General features: G+C 40.3%; 1 protein-coding gene across 3 annotated transcripts in view; it reads right to left on the bottom strand.

Moving 5' to 3' along the window:
* The window catches only part of kcnq3 (potassium voltage-gated channel, KQT-like subfamily, member 3), a 104622-nt gene that overhangs the window by 84966 nt on the left and 2392 nt on the right, over positions 1-17264 (bottom strand). The window lies entirely within an intron of this gene.

The following is a 17264-nucleotide window of genomic DNA, read 5'->3' as shown; positions in this document are numbered from 1 at the left end:
GAGGTCTGGTGTTCACAGAGGAGAAAGGGATTGTGGGATTGGAGAGAGATGGGAGGGGGGGGTTCCCAGATCTCCTTTCTCCTCCCGGTAAGATCATCCTCCTCAGGGTCCGACTCTCCACCTATACCCATCGATCCCTGTCTGCCTGCACCGCGGGGTGGGGGGGTGATATCAAATGAACCTGTCAGTGATCAGTGATTCAATCGGTGAGTGTGTGTGGGTGTGTGAGTGTGTGTGTGTGTGTGTGTGTGTGTGTGTGTGTGTGTGTGTGTGTGTGTGTGTGTGTGTGTGTGTGTACTACAGTACTACTACTGACATCTAACTAATACTGCTACTAATGCTACTGCTGGCGCCACTGAGATACAACAACAATTAAACGACTTAACACCACAATGTGTTAGTTATAGTCATAGTTAATCACGATTAATCACACATTTTTTATCTGTTCAAAATGAACCTTAAAGGGAGATTTGTCAAGTATTTAATCCTCTTATCAACATGGGAGTGGACAAATATGCTGCTTTATGCAAATGTATGTATATATTTATTATTGTAAATCAATTAACAACACAAAACAATGACAGATATTGTCCAGAAACTCTCACAGGTACTTATGTATAATGTGTATGTATATGTAGTATATATACTTACTTATGTATAATACAATATATAAAAACATAAATAAATAAATATAAAAAATATAAATTGAAAGGAAAAATAATAAATATATAAAAAAATGGAAAATTAGAAATACATATAAAAAGAAGAATGGAAAATAAATAAATAAATAAATATAAAAATATAAAAATATAAAAAATGGAAATCAATTAATAACACAAATCAATGACAGATATTGTCCAGAAACCCTCACAGGTACTTAATGTATGTATAATGTATATGTAGTATATATACTTACTCATGTATAATACAATATATAAATAAATAGATATAAAAAATAAAAATTTAAAGAAATGAATAAATATTAAAAAAACTTTCAAATCAAAAATACATATAAAAAATAAGAATGTAAAATAAAAAATAGATAAATAAATGGAAAAAAAAAAAGAAAATGTAAAAGAAAAAATAAATAAATAGATGGATAAATAAATAAATATAAAAAATGTAAATCAATTAACAACACAAAACAATGACAGATATTGTCCAGAAACCCTCACAGGTACTGCATTTAGCATAAAACAATATGCTCCAATCATAACATGTCAAACTGCAGCCCAACAGGCAACAACAGCTGTCAGTGTGTCAGTGTGCTGACTTGACTATGACTTGCCCCAAACTGCATGTGATTATCATAAAGTGGGCATGTCTGTAAAGGGGAGACTCGTGGGTACCCATAGAACCCATTTACATTCACTGATCTGGAGGTCAGAGGTCAAGGGACCCCTTTGAAAATGGACATGACAGTTTTTCCTCTCAAAAATGTTGTGTAAGTTAAGAGCGTTATTTAACCTCCTTCAGTACAAGCTAGTCTGACATGGTTGGTACCGATGGATCATCAGGTTTTTCTATTTTCATATGATACCAGTATCTTCACTCTAGCTTTCAAAATGAGCCGTTACAACCTAAAAATCACAAGTTGTGTTAATGCGTTAAAGATATTAGTGGCGTTACACCATTGCCAGTAATGGTCTAATACAAATCTTCTGAATTGTTATGTTCAAATATGCAAATGAGGCATCATCTAATGCTAACGTTGGGTGAAGTTAAGAGCAATCTACAGATGCAAATAAACAAAGTGTAGTAATATTAATGTCTGAAAGAAGAAGTGGAAGCTAAACAGCTCAAAGTTGATAAAGTGCATGAAAACACTATATTTGTGTCTCATTCTGCACGACGCCAACTGTTTCCTCCGTCTCCTAAACACAATCATTCCTCCTCACTGATAACATTACGATGATTAGTTGAGCTGTGTGCGTGTGTGTGTGTGTGTGTGTGTGCGCGTGTGTGTGTGTGTGTGTGTGTTTGCGCTGGAACGAGGCCAAGGCGGCGGTTCAGAGCCCACGTCTACCATCACCCATCCCCCTGGTCCCGTGTTAATTACCACACGCCTTCAAACTCCGTCAAACCCAGTGAGCATCATAACAATAAAACTATGAGCAATGTTTCATCGCTGATGAGACTTCAGCGTGAGCGCGCTTATTACTCCGTTTCCCAGCATCCGCCGTTTGAGCCCGTAAAACCTCGTCGTCACCTCCGAGACAAACGAGCAGGAATCATCGTTAGCCAGCTGTTGAACTGCAGCTGTGCTGCTCCGCCGCATCGCTCCGGCAGGTTATAAACATGAAATATACGTCTGTTTATCATTTGAGCAGTCTGGAGATACACTTCCTCGGTTTCCTTGTGGTGGTTACCGTGGTTACCTTTTACAACTAACAGGGAGAATGTGCACTTTGTGAGGACTTTAAAGTCATTTTTAAACCCCCAAGATTAATAACAGAGGGGACAAACCCCAGCTATAGAGATATAGAGAATATAGAGAATATATATATATATATATATACAGAGAGAGAATGTTGTAGATCGACATAGATGCTACTTCAGCACCACGGACAGCGCCATGGATTTATCAATACACAGCTCATATCAGAGCCGTGGTCGGGGCCATAGATTCTAACTTACTGATGTTTCAGAGCCGTGGTCGGGGCCTTAGATTCTAACTCACTGATGTTTCAGAGCCGTGGTCGGGGCCATAGATTCTAACTTACTGATATTTCAGAGCCGTGGTCGGGGCCATAGATTCTAACTTACTGATGTTTCAGAGCCGTGGTCGGGGCCATAGATTCTAACTCACTGATATTTCAGGGCCGTGGTCGGGGCCTTAGATTCTAACTCACTGATATTTCAGGGCCGTGGTCGGGGCCTTAGATTCTAACTCACTGATGTTTCAGAGCCGTGGTCGGGGCCTTAGATTCTAACTCACTGATGTTTCAGAGCCGTGGTCGGGGCTATAGATTCTAACTTACTGATATTTCAGAGCCGTGGTTGGGGCCATAGATTCTAACTCACTGATATTTCAGAGCCGTGGTCAGGGCCATAGATTCTAAATTACTGATATTTCAGAGTCATGGTCGGGGCCATAGATTCTAACTTACTGATATTTCAGAGCCGTGGTCGGGGCCATAGATTCTAACTTACTGATATTTCAGAGCCGTGGTCGGGGCCATAGATTCGAACTTACTGATATTTCAGAGCCGTGGTCGGGGCCATAGATTCGAACTTACTGATATTTCAGAGTCGTGGTCGGGGCCATAGATTCTAACTTACTGATATTTCAGAGTCGTGGTCGGGGCCATAGATTCTAACTTACTGATATTTCAGAGTCGTGGTCGGGGCCATAGATTCTAACTTACTGATATTTCAGAGTCGTGGTCGGGGCCTTAGATTCTAACTTACTGATATATCAGAGCCGTGGTCGGGGCCATAGATTCTAACTTAAAAACGTAAGTATATAAACAATAGCAGCTTTATACGTGTTTAAAACTGTAAACTTGTGATGATAATCAGTCTGAAACTCTTCATTCCGGCTCAGTGACTCATACCTGAACATTACAGCATTCTGCTGCTCAACCTGACGTAAATGAAACCTGACGGCATCATTCTTAAGCAGGCTGAAGTCAGAGGCAAACGGCCTCGGGGGGATGTTGGAGGCTGGAGCCTCTGGGCGCCACGAGCATTACAGTCGTCTGGGTCCGGGGGAGGAAGAGAGGAGGAAGGAATAATAGAGCAGGGAAAGGAGGAGAGGACGGAGAGAGCAGCTAGAGGAGGAGCGTCATGTACAAACACTGATAACAGCAGGACAATTGAATTTGTTCTGGTGTTTTGGGGTAAATTGCGCTCGGGAGGAAGACAACAGAGCGCATCCCCACGGTATCGTCACGGAAACGCCAAATCATCTGGACTAATGTGGATCAGAAAGGGTCGCATGAATCATCGATGAAATGAGCGATTGTCGAGCGTGACGCAAAACGTGAAACATGAGAGCATCAGTGACACGACGGCTTCAGACGGCTTCAGTCTGAAACACATCCGCTCCCCCCACACAGAGCGAGGGCTGCATCTAACGATCATTATCAATTCATCTGAAGATGACTTTTTAGATTAATGGATTAATCGGTCTATAAAATGTCAGAAAATAGTCCAAGTCGAGGATGATGTCTTTGTGCTGTCAGTCAGAAAACCCCAAAGACATTCAGTTTAACAGGATATAAGACAGAGGGAAGCAGGAAATCTGCATGAAAAATGACTTTAACGAAGTCGATTATCAAAATAGTTGACGATTATTTTCCTGTCAATAAACTAATCAATTAGACCAGGGGTCAGCAAACTGTCGTAAAGTTATGACTTTATTCTCGTAATATTACGACTTTTTTTCTCGTAAAGTTATGACTTTATTTCTCATAATATTACGACTTTTTTTCTCATAGAGTTATGATTTTTTTTCTCATTAACCTATGACTTTATTCTCGTAATATTAAGTTTTTTTTCTCGTAATATTTTGACTTTATTCTGTAAATCTCAGATGTTTTTTCCCTCAATGTGGCCCTAATACTCCGTAGTACATTGTCTCTTTGGCCCTCACTGCATTAGACTGATATACTATATACTTAGACTATAAACTGTGTTACCTTCATCACAATGATCACATGTTTTGCGGCTCCAGACAGACAGACTTGCTGGTTACAGGTTGACGTGTTCAAGCACTAGAACTGGTATTTTATCTCTGGTTTTCAGACTGTCCTCAATAGAAAAAAAGCATTTGTCCAGTCGTTCAAACCACGTCAATCAATTCAAATTGCGATAAATCACACATTTTTTTATGTGTTCAAAATGTACCTTAAAGGGAGATTTGTCAAGTATTTAATCCTCGTATCAACATGGGAGTGGACAAATATGCTGCTTTATGAAAATGTATGTATATATTTATTATTGGATATCAATTAACAACACAAAACAATGACAGATATTGTCCAGAAACCCTCACAGGTACTGCATTTAGCATTAAACAATATGCTCAAATCATAACATGGCAAACTGCAGCCCAACAGGCAACAACAATATTTATTTCTGCAGAGACAAACGTGTGTTGGGTTGGGTGTGTAATACAAAGTCAACCCTAACATCCTGCAGCCTTCACTCATTCATATCTTATGAACTCCTGATCAACCATCATCAAAGTGATCTTTTTCTGCAGATAAGTGCTTTTTGACAGCTGGTCGTCTACCGTCCTCTCATCAGTCCCTGCAGAGCGGAGGAACGCCTCAACACTCAGAACCCAACACGTACAGTAAGAACCCGGCTAATCACCTTCATTGATTCTGCAATAAAACACATTTAATCATACTCTGAAATGGTTACAGCTAGAGAGGATCCGTCGTGTTCAAGTATTGACCTTCTGCAGGCGTCTTGTATCTCTACACCTGTAGGAACGTTGCATTTGCAGTTCTGTGTGACATTTTTACATGTTGATTTGAATGCAATTTGTTTTAGATTAAGGATGTTAGGGATGTTAATAGTTAACCGTTTAACCGACATTAAGCATTTTAACCGATTAACGCTAGCGGTTAAAATGGTTAAAAAAATGTTAATGATTAATTAAAAAGCTGCACGAACTCGTTGTCTAAAGTTCAGTTTTAAACGGTCTCATGCAGGATCTGAAGTTCAGTTTTAAACGATCTCATGCAGGATCTAAAGTTCAGTTTTAAACGATCTCATGCAGGATCTAAAGTTCAGTTTTAAACGGTCACATGCAGGATCTAAAGTTCAGTTTTAAACGGTCACATGCAGGATCTAAAGTTCAGTTTTAAACGGTCTTATGCAGGATCTGGCAGCAGACTGTAACTGCCTTGCAGCGGCAGCGGCAGCGACAGCGGCAGCGACAGCGGCAGCTCCATCACCTTGGCTCGGAGCCAGCACAGTGGGAGTGACTCCTAAATGAACATGTAACTTCAGACTGTCAGAGCGACTGCAGGCTCTGCTCTCTAACGGCTAAACTCTTTCTGCTGGAGGAGATAAACCGGAGTCATTTCTATTATTTTCATTTTTAACATCAGCATGACGAAGGAGCTGAATGTGGACTTCTGCAGGACGAAGCCGCCTCTGACCCCTTTATCCATCTAATTTAACCAGTGAGGTTAACCCTCCGAGACCCGCTGGATTGCGGGTGATCCCGACCGACTTTACCGTCTTTTAGAGACTAGATACAGATATCATATGGAACTAAAAAACCTGTCATGCTACCATGTCAGGAAGGAGGTTAAATAACGCTCCAAATTTGGGCTAAATTTTGGTGAGGAAAACCTGCCATGGCTATGTTCAAAGGGGTCCCTTGACCTCTGACCTCCAGATATGTGAATGTAAATGGGTTCTATGGGTACCCACGAGTCTCCCCTTTACAGACATGCCCACTTTATGATAATCACATGCAGTTTTCTGCATACTGGGGTCCCTAAACAGTCTTGAATTCCATAAATTGGGTCTCACTGTAAAGCTGAGACTCTTGTGGATCCAATGAGCCCAACTGTATTCATGTGTGATGATGTTAGTCCCCCAAAACTGGTCTATTGTCATTTTTGAACAAACAACCTGATGCTGCGTGTCATTTTTAATATTATAAATCTTAAAGAAAGCGACAGCAGCGTTACAGAAACACACGCTGTATTTCTGTGTCTGATGTTTATTTCTTAGTTAACTGAGCCTTCACCTACATTTCATCTCTCCGTAAGCCACCGCTGAATGACTCTCCCACTGCTGCAACATTTGTAGAAGATAAATGTCATTACGCTAAATGACCACAACCGCAGAGTCCATTAGGAGCTGAACCGAGTCCACCGCTGGTTAACATGAACGGGCTGTTAATGGTTAAACTCCACCGCAGAGGGGACCTCTAAATATGACTGTTTGGATATTTATGAAACAGAATATCACCCGTTTATCTGAAATGAACATGCCGTAAACTCACAAGCTGAATTTCCTGTCCTTTATCATGAGAATGTATGTAATAATCCAGAACATTTTAACGGTAATAAGTGTCTGTTTTGCAGCACTTTAATCTCATTAATACATAAAAAAAACTAATGTGTCCGATTGATCTGAATATGCAACATCAACACTTCAGTCCCCGTCGAGTCCGAGGAACAAAAACTGAACATTTGAGAAGGTTTTGCTGTCCGAGCCTGTGATTGTTCAGGACATCTTTTCCATTTGCTGCTGAATGGAAAACACTCGTAAACACGCAGCTGGTCGCTGCTTCCTGCCACACAGGAAGTGATGCGTCACAAACACACAAAGCGAGAAGCAGAACGACAAACAAAGATCAAAATCAAAGAGGATTACAGGCGTACGAAGACAAACAGAGACAGCTGGTCGGAGTCGTCCAGTCAGCTGTGTCTCACTGATGATCAGTGTGTCTTATTGTGATGAAGCAGTATGATGACGAGGTCTTCCTCCACCTCCTCGGCTCTATGCAAACACATAATAATCTGCTTTTTACGTCATCACACTCACTCATTTTAATCACACGTCCACAACCGGCTCGGTTATTGATCCCCGCTGGTTTATTAGCCTCAGAAGTAGCCTGGCTGAAGCTACGATACTTTACTGATACGCATAAGTCACTATCTCAGTGTTAGACCTCCTGGACGAAGTCATCATTGTTTGCATGAGAAATCAATCGGATACATGTGAGGAGTCATTGCATGTCTTTCAGTGACAGAAGCACATTTACACTGATTGAACGTAGGAATGGAGGAGTTTAAACGCTTCAGCTGTGCAGGAAACAAGAGTCTGAACTACTGGAAAAAAACTGACATTGCAATAATATTTTTTTTACTATATATATATATATATATTATATATACAGTATATATATGAATGGTAGGGCTGTCAATCGTGACAGCTGTATTTAATCATGATTAATCGCAAATTAATTGCACATTTTTATGTGTTCAAAATGTACCTGAAAGGGAGATTTTTTTACGAAGTTGCTGGTGTACAATTTATTATTCTAATAATAAATAAAAACTCTGTAAATTTTGAAGATGTTTTACCAAATTGCTGGTGTACAATTTTTTCTATTGTAATAATAAATACAATTCTGTATATTTTGAAGATTTTTTTACCAAGTTGCTGGTGTACGATTTATTTGTTTTTAATAATAAATAAATATTCAGATAATTTTTAAGAATTTTTTTACCAAGTTGCTGGGTTACGATTTATTATTTTAATAATAAATAAAAATTCTGTTAAATTTGAAGATTTTTTACCAAGTTGCTACAAGTTTTGTTAATTTCAAGATTTTCTACTGAGTTACTGATGTACAATTTATTGTTTTAATAATAAATAATAATTCTGTTAATTTGGAAGATTTTTTACCAAGTTGTTGGAGTACCATTTAATATTTTAATAATAAATAGAAATTATGTTAATTTTGAGGATTTTTTTTGAGCAAGTTACTGATTTATTATTTCAATAATAAATACAAAATTCTGTTAATTTTGCAAAGTTGGTGGTGTAAGATTTATTCCTTTAATAATAAATACAAATTAAATTTGTATAAATGAAATAAAAAACATATCTATTTGTGCATGTGCACATGGCAGTGTGAATGCTGAAACGATGTGCTGTATATGGTGCAGCCCGAGTGTGAACAAAAGAGAGTTCATGTTATCAAACCTCACTTGTCCTGCTGGAGGAAAATGGTGAGTCTACAAAAAAATATATGTGTTTGAGGAAGGACAGAAAAACCAACGCAGCTTTTTCTGCAGCTTTTTGGTGACAAAGATCAAACGTCAGCTTCTGGACAGCGAGCTGAGACATGAAACTGTCAGCTGTGCTTCACAGAATCTCAACATGCACTTTACTGTACGTCTCCATCTAATCTTCCAACTCTAAATATTAGAAGATAATCACCAAAAAACTGCAACCGTGTTGTTTTTGCTCAGAGCGGAGGAGATAAGAGACGCTTCCCTTTGAGTCATCGGAGCTCAATTAACTCCTCGCACTCAGCTGATGTGTTTTCCCCCCCGCTGTCGAGCGCCGCGACCAAATGACTCTCGCCCCGTGGAATCTGCAGCCGAGTGCTATTTAGGGTTACTGACTGTTAATGAGTGCTCGTAGCCTCTAATGAGCTGCACGCAGTCTCCAACTCCACTATGTTAAAAAGTCCAGGAAGCTGTAGTCTGCCGTTATTATTCAAACAGTTTTAGTGAGAATACATCTGCAAACAAGCCATTCTCACAGGTTCACGTGTCACACATACCTAAAGTTACACTAGTCCCACACATGAATAACATCAGGGGACAATAAAGGGCCATTACGTCCTCTAGCCGACACTGAGATGGAGACGGTCTTTTCACATTTAAGGAGAATCAGCTGTCAAGTAAAGGATGTTATTAACACTCCGACGGACCCGAGCCCGGCCGCTATTCTGTCTTTCAGAGGTCGTAGCGGGCTCACTTTTAAAGCTAGAATAAAGATACTGGTATCATATGAAACTAAAAAAACGTACCTAATGTTAAAACACCCTCAAAGTGGAATTACTGTTAACAAGCTGTCGCCAAATCAACCACCTTCTTCCTGAGTCAATGAGGGAGGCAGGAAACGAAGCTTCACCCAAAAAAGAGCCCAAAGAAAGGGCTTGATTATAATTAAAATGAACCTTGAACTTGCTCCAAATCTTAAGAGCCGCAAAGACGGCATAACTGGTCTTAGTTTGTTCAGTGTCAGCGGGGCACAGATCAGATCTAAGGTCTGCTGTCTCTACAAGGAGGTTTCAGGCGTGTTTGTTGATTTATTAAATGCATTAGAACCCATTTCCTCACGCAGGAACAGAAGAATTAAAACAAAGGACACAACAAGGACACGTCGGCAGTGGAGACACGTTTCCACTGGCTGTTTCCACTGATAAGGTAACAACGTGACCACTCCGGATATCTACTGAATGCATATTAACGTGTTGCTCCGAGGGAAGAAAAAGGAGACGGACGGCTGCGTCCGGAGAGACAGATGTGACATTTAGGTGTGACATTAATCTCGTTCAGCCTCGATTCAGACGGTAATTCGCTGAGGTTTTGAGGTAATTATGTGCTCGGTCGTCTTCTGTGGAGGTAAAAATAGCTTTTTTTTGTAGGCTCAGCAAAAATCGGAGCAGATTCACAGCGAAGTGGAAACTCGTCGGCTTTCTTTTGTTTCAGTTTGACGGCAGACAGAAAGACTTTAAATTAGGTTCTGCTGAGAAAGAGGAGAAGACAACTCAGCTGAGTCCACTATGGTAATATTTGCATGTTAAGCATCATATTATTGTTATCAGGGCTCAGGGTCTTAAATTAGCACCCGCCACCCGCCACCCGCCACCCGCCACCCGCCACCCGCCACCCGCCACCCGCCAAATGTGGTGGAATTGTTGGTATAAGATCGTCAGGACATCCACCACTTTGACAGATAGGGAGAACTCTAGTGATGGGAACAGAGAACCGATTCCTAGTTGTCCGATTCCTCGGCATCTCACGCCTCCGTGTCTATCGATTCCTCTGTATTGATGCTTTCCGATAGTTACACATGCACAATGACGCATTCGCACGCTGCATCGTGTTTCAGTTTGTTTTGGACCGGAGACACGGCGAAGAGAAAAAAAGCGCCCAAAAAACATAACGCGCTACGACAACTAAACCTGAGGGGACGCACCCTGTTTTTTTTACCAAATTACTAGTGTACGATTTATTATTTTAATATTAAATACAAAATTCTGTTAATTTTGAAGATTTTTTTTTGTCCACGTTACTGATTTATTATTTTAATAATAAACCTTGTTAAGGCTGTCAATCAATTTAAATAGATCATCGCAATTAATCGCAAATTAATCACACATTTTTAGCCTTTAAACACTCTCACAATTCATGATTATTTCTTATCAATGACTAGAACACCTTGAGCCACAGTGCTGAGCTGCATCTCATATTAATCTTTAGGTTGCCAGCTTTCAGATGATGTTCACCACTTCTATGTGACATCTACTGTTGACCTGCTATCTCCCCCTAAAGACCCCCTGGACCCCCTAAAAAAAAGACTAAAACAGGTCTGTTGTGGGTGTCAGAGGGTTAAAGTGTCCCTCCTGGTGTAAAGAGCGTTTAACCCGTGTCACTGCGGCGGTCTGGGAGGGGGCGATGCATGTCTGACACTAATCCAATGAGACTGGGGGCTGCAGAACGGCCTCCACCTGCAGAGCAGCATGTAATTCCTCACAGAGATCTGAAAGGCTGAACATCACCGACACCGACAACACAAGGGTTCTATCTGACAGCCCTGATTTGCGCCCACGGCTCGCTGTCGTTGTTTTCCGGTAAAAACAACAACATCAACATTCCTCACAACTGAGGCGGGAGGGAGGGGCGATTATACAGCCGTGCATTCTGGGAAGGAGTCCTCCTGTCAGGCTTGTCTGGATGCCAGGATGAGGGCCAAGGTTCACCGCTGATCTGCCACCGAAGCTGCTGATGTCCAACATCTCATGTTTCCCTCCTATCTGTCTCTCTCTCTCTCTCTCTCTCTCTGCTTTCACACATGCTTGCTCTACCTGACTCTCAGCCTCCGCTGCAGATCGGATTTCACTCTCTCTACAGGGTTGTTATGGTAACCGGATTTTTGGTACCACAGTGCTTCAGTCCTGTAACGGGAGCTTGAGTTTGGCACTTTGGTGCAACCTGACATTCCATCACAGTGTGGCCTCCAGTGGGCGTACACACAGGGACTGGGCTCTCTATGGGAACCAGTACAATGAAAATCAATAGATGGGTCCAGTAGGTCAACTACTCCCAAAACAGTAGTCGATTAATCGCGGGAGACATCATCTGGTTGAATTAGGGCTGTCAAAGTTAACACAATAATAACAAGTTAACACAAATTTGTTTTAACGCCACTAATTTCTTTAACGCATTAACGCAACTTGTGATTTTAAGGTTGTACCGGATCAGTTTTAAAGTTAGAGTGAAGATACTGGTATCATATGAAACTAGAAAACCTGATGAATCCATCGGTACCAACCATGTCATACTAGCTTGTAGTGAAGGAGGCCAAATCGCTCCTAACGCTCCTGTACATAGATGATCTACCATCGGTTTGCTCTGACGTTAACATTCAGATGTACGCCGATGATACGGTTGTTTATGCACATGGCAAAAACAAAGATCAAGCTCTATTAAAAGTGTCTAATATTATAGTATTCAATTTTAAAGCTAGAGTGAAGATACTGGTATCATATAAAACTAGAAAACCTGATGAATCCATTGGTACCAACCATGTCATACTAGCTTGTCGTGAAGGAAGTTAAATAATTCTCCAAACTTACGCTAAATTTTGACGAGGAAAAGCTGTCATGGCCGTTTTCAAAGGGGTCCCTTGACCTCTGAACTCCTAGTTTCATATGATATGAGTATCTTCACTCTAGCTTTAAAACTGAGCCGATAGATCCTAAAAATTGCAAGTTGCATTAATGCGTGAAAGATTTAAAGAGTTGCTCAGGTAACACAATTAACTCTGAACAATTATGGGATTAATCCTGATTAAGTATTTGAATCGATTGACAGCCCTGGTATGACTAGATCTTGTTGAGTAATTCCAGGACAGACCTGGTGAAAATGTCTAACTCTTCATGTTGGTTTTGTTCAAATAAAACAGGCAGTTGTTGTAGTTTTTTCCCATTCAGGACGTCACACAGGTTTGCTGGTTTTCTGACATCTCTCCACCTCTTCATGTATAACCGCGTTACCTCGGTCGACCCGTCTGTTTCTGCTCTTTAATCCCCGTCCCACCTCCCTCTCCTTCCTATACAAGATGTGTCACGTTGAAGTGTTGCCTGTTTATCACAATCTGTGGGTGAAGAGCGTGAGTAACTCTCCCCCCCCCCCCCCGACTGTCAACACAAACCACAGAAGTGCCCTTGAGCACGAAAACTCAGCACCCAAAGAGCTCCGGTAAAACTCAGCGGTGGTTTAAACTGTTGTTGACGGTCATCTCTGCTTTTACAAGTCCTGCATCAATAATGGTAAAATAAAATCACTTTAAAGGATCAGTTCACACAAATTACAACCATGCAGGTCGTTTGTTTTTGTGTCTTTTGTTTGTTTCAGGTGGAAAAAACAACATTTAGCCAACACATGGCTGTTTGTCAGGGAGGTCAAAGTTAACGCGTTAATAAGGTGCCACTAATTTCTTTAACGCATTAACGCAACTTGTGATTTTTAGGTTGTAGCGACTCAGTTTTAAAGCTAGAGTGAAGATACTGGTATCATCTGAAACTAGAAAAACCTGATAAATCCAGCGGTACCAACCATGTCATACTAGCTTGTAGTGAAGGAGGTTAAATAACGCTCCAAACTTACACTAAATTTTGTCGAGGAAAAACTGGCATGGCTATTTTCAAAGGGGTCCCTTGACCTCTGACCTCCAGATCAGTGAATGTAAATGGGTTCTATGGGTACCCACGAGTCTCCCCTTTACAGACATGCCCACTTTATGATAATCACATGCAGTTTGGGGCAAGTCATAGTCAAGTCAGCACACTGACACACTGACAGCTGTTGTTGCCTGTTGGGCTGCAGTTTGCATGTTATGATTGGAGCATATTGTTTTATGCTAAATGCAGTACCTGTGAGGGTTTCTGGACAATATCTGTCATTGATTTGTGTTGTTAATTGATTTAAATTTGTTATATTTATTTATTTATCCATCTATTTATTTATTTTTTCTTTTACATTTTCTTCTTTTTTTTTTTTACATTTATTTATCTATTTTTATTTTACATTCTTATTTTTTATATGTATTTTTGATTTTAATTTTTTTCATATTTATTCATTTCTTTCAATTTTTATTTTTTATAATTAATTATTTACGTTTTATATCTATTAATTTATATATTGTATTATACATGAGTAAGTATATATACTACATATACATTATGCATACAGTAAGTACCTGTGAGGGTTTCTGGATCAATATCTGTCATTGTTTTGTGTTGTTAATTGATTTCCAATAATAAATATATACATACGTTTGCATAAAGCAGCATATTTATCCACTCCCATGTTGATAAGAGTATTAAATACTTGACTAATCTCCCTTTAAGGTACATTTAGAACAGAAAAAAAATGGACAATAAAGTTAGTGGGCTTTCCTCGACCTTGAGTTACCTGATCACCTCTCTATCGCTCCGTCTTATCTACCTCATGACATCATACGTTCAGAAACATGCGGCGTTTCGAGTCGTCACTTCCTGTGAGCTGAGACGATTTCACACTGAACCACTCATCAGATGAATTTTGTCAGTGGAAGTTGTTTTTTGTGTGTGTGCGTGTGTGCGTGTGTGCGTGTGTGCGTGTGTGTGTGTGTGTGTGTGTGTGTGTGTGTGTGTGTGTGTGTGTGTGTGTGTGTGTCTGTGTGTGTGTGTGATATTAGCTGATGAAAAATGTTTACATGTGATTTCAGTGCAGCTCTTGACAGCAGCAGCCCATATGGAGCAGCCATATTGGAAGTTGCATATGTTGTGTTGCAGAGAAACACGCGTTCTGGAGGAGCCGGAGAGTGAGTCAGCCTCTTCGGTCTCTCTTCTTCGTCTCCGAGTTTAATGAGCAGAAGAGGAATGGAAACAAAGCGTTGAGTCGGCCAGCAGGTGAGAGGAAGAGGTTTTTGTTCTGGGTTCAAACTGCTCGTCTTTAAGGTGAAGCCAAAACCATCTGACAGACCAAAAATAACCAGGAAGGCCGGGCAGACTGGACCGGCATCAGAACTAAAAGCAAGGCACTTTTTGGGGGGATTATTGCAGCCCAAAATGACCAATAGATGATAATAAGTAATAGGGGTGGAAAAAGTTTTGTTTTGCTTCATTTGAGTCTATGTGGAGGTAGAAGGAAGTTACCGCTTTTATTGTTGTAGTCTGAGTAACGTGACGTCATATCCGTTCCGTATCCGTCAACCAAAACAAACCGCAGAAAGTAGAAAACGTTGGAGGGTCAGCGTGGATACGACCTGCACCCTCACATGTTAAATCCAGCGTGGTAAACACTACACATCCAGTAAAGGATGGAAACACTTTGGGTTTCACACATTGACAGGAAAAGCAGAGCTAGACAGAGCAGAGCTAAAGCTGCATGCTAACTCTGTCACGGACAGGAAACGTTATCGTATCGCGGTAACGTGGCGGTGGAGCCGGGCAGTTTTCAAAATAAAGGTGTTAACAAAGGGAACTCTATATACAAAAAATACATCTATGGAAATAAGATTGATTGGATTATATTCATCAGAAGTATAAAACATTACATGTCCTTTATAAATTAAAATGAAAATACCACTAATCTGTGAGGGAAATGTCTTTATTCTTTGATTTCTGGGTTGCTGGATAATAAATAGTTCCTGACAATGACTGATATATTTGACTTCAGGACATCTCTGACTACATACATGCTGAAAATCAAACATTTTTACTAGATTAATTTAGATATTTTCCAAATTAAAAGTCCCTAGAAGTGTATGACTCAACTTGTTCCTCATGGTCTAGTGTTAAAAAAGTTAACAAAAATCACTATAAATCGTAATATCGAATTGCAATAATTAAAAATTTAAATTCATAAAATATGTCACTTAGTCGAGACAGACTGAGAATTGTATTAAAAGTTCCTTAAAATAACAGGAAAACTCATCTGTGATGGAAATAATCTGCTCAAAATTCGTCCAAATCGTTCGTTTTACACAAACGCCCTGCAGATATTGTGTTCACTATTTGTTCTGTATTGTTATTGTTATGAATATAATATGAAATATCCATAAATTATGTCACATAGTCAGTTTACTCAATGATAGAAAAGGTGTCCCTTAAGGAATAAAGGTTGAGGACCAGCTAAAATAAGCAAAAGTGTACTGTAAGACCAGGACCAGGACCAAGACCAGGACCAGGAGAGGCTTCAGGACCAACTTCTACAGTTTGGTCACCTTCAGCAACAAATACCACACCGATCGGTCACCAGCAGCCGTCAGCTGGAGCTCCACTTATCTACGTCTGGTGGGTTTAACCCAGCGGTCAGCAACCTGCAGCTCTTCAGCTCCTCTCCAGTGGCTCCCTGTGGAGCTTTAAATATGGAAATGAATAACTGTTTTATTTGTTTACATTTTCATTTTTATTAATCATTGTTGTAGGTCTATGGTACGACGGAGTATTAGGACCACATTGAAGAAAAAAAATAATCTGAGATATCGAGAATAAAGTCATTAATTTCCGGGGAAAAAAAGTCGTAATATTCTGAGAATAAAGCCATAATGTTATAAAGTAGTAATTTGTTATGTTATGTAATGTTATTTTCTTTTTTCTCTCGTAGAGTTATGAATTTATTCTCGCAATATTACGACTTTTCACTCTCAGATGTTTTTTCCCTCAATGTGGCCCTAATACTCCGTAGTAAATTTGCTCTTTGGACCTCACTACATTAGACTTATATACTATATACTTGGATTATAAACTGTGTTACATTCATCACAATGATCAAATGTTTTGCGGCTCCAACCAGATTTTTATTTTTATTTTTTGCCTAAAATGTCTCTTTTGATAGTAAAGGTTGCTGACTCCTGGGTTAAGGGAAAGCATTCACAACTTCTGAGCTGAGAACCTCTAAAACAGACCAGTGAAGAGATCCTGAGTGACCAGGGTTGGAAACCAGCTTCCAGCCAAATGTTGGTAAAGATCTGCTTCACTCACCAGCCAACAAAACAACTAAGTGATCCTGACTGTGTCGTTGCATAAACCAAGGAGCTCCGGTGACATACAAGAGGAGACTATTCATTCCTCCACATCTCTATTAGGTTACTACCCAGCAGCCTTCATTAATGGACTGGAACATTGCGCAATAGAGTGAGTCTCCTGGTTCCTGAGACTCTGCAACAATCAGCTGTTTGCAGCCGGCTGAGGAGGCTCTCAGCTGCTCATCTCCATCCCACCATTACAGCGTGGACACACATATAACGTCAGGAGCGCGTGGCAGCTACTTGGCGTGTTTTTTATTTCGGCGTCCGTGTTAACAGTTTAGAGCAGCCACACTGCCCGCATGAGACGCGCATCTCAGCTGCATCTCTTTTATAGAATAGAGGTCTCGCCTATTTTTGACGCGAGCCGCGCGCGTCTCAGCAACAACAGACAGTGAAGGTGATCTATTGACAGTATATCAACATCATACCCGCTACATTACTACAGTTTCGATGTCTATCTGTAG

This window comes from Sebastes fasciatus, chromosome 11 (assembly GCF_043250625.1).
Source record: "Sebastes fasciatus isolate fSebFas1 chromosome 11, fSebFas1.pri, whole genome shotgun sequence".
Lineage (NCBI taxonomy): Eukaryota > Metazoa > Chordata > Actinopteri > Perciformes > Sebastidae > Sebastes > Sebastes fasciatus.
This window is presented reverse-complemented; position numbering and strand designations above follow the sequence as displayed.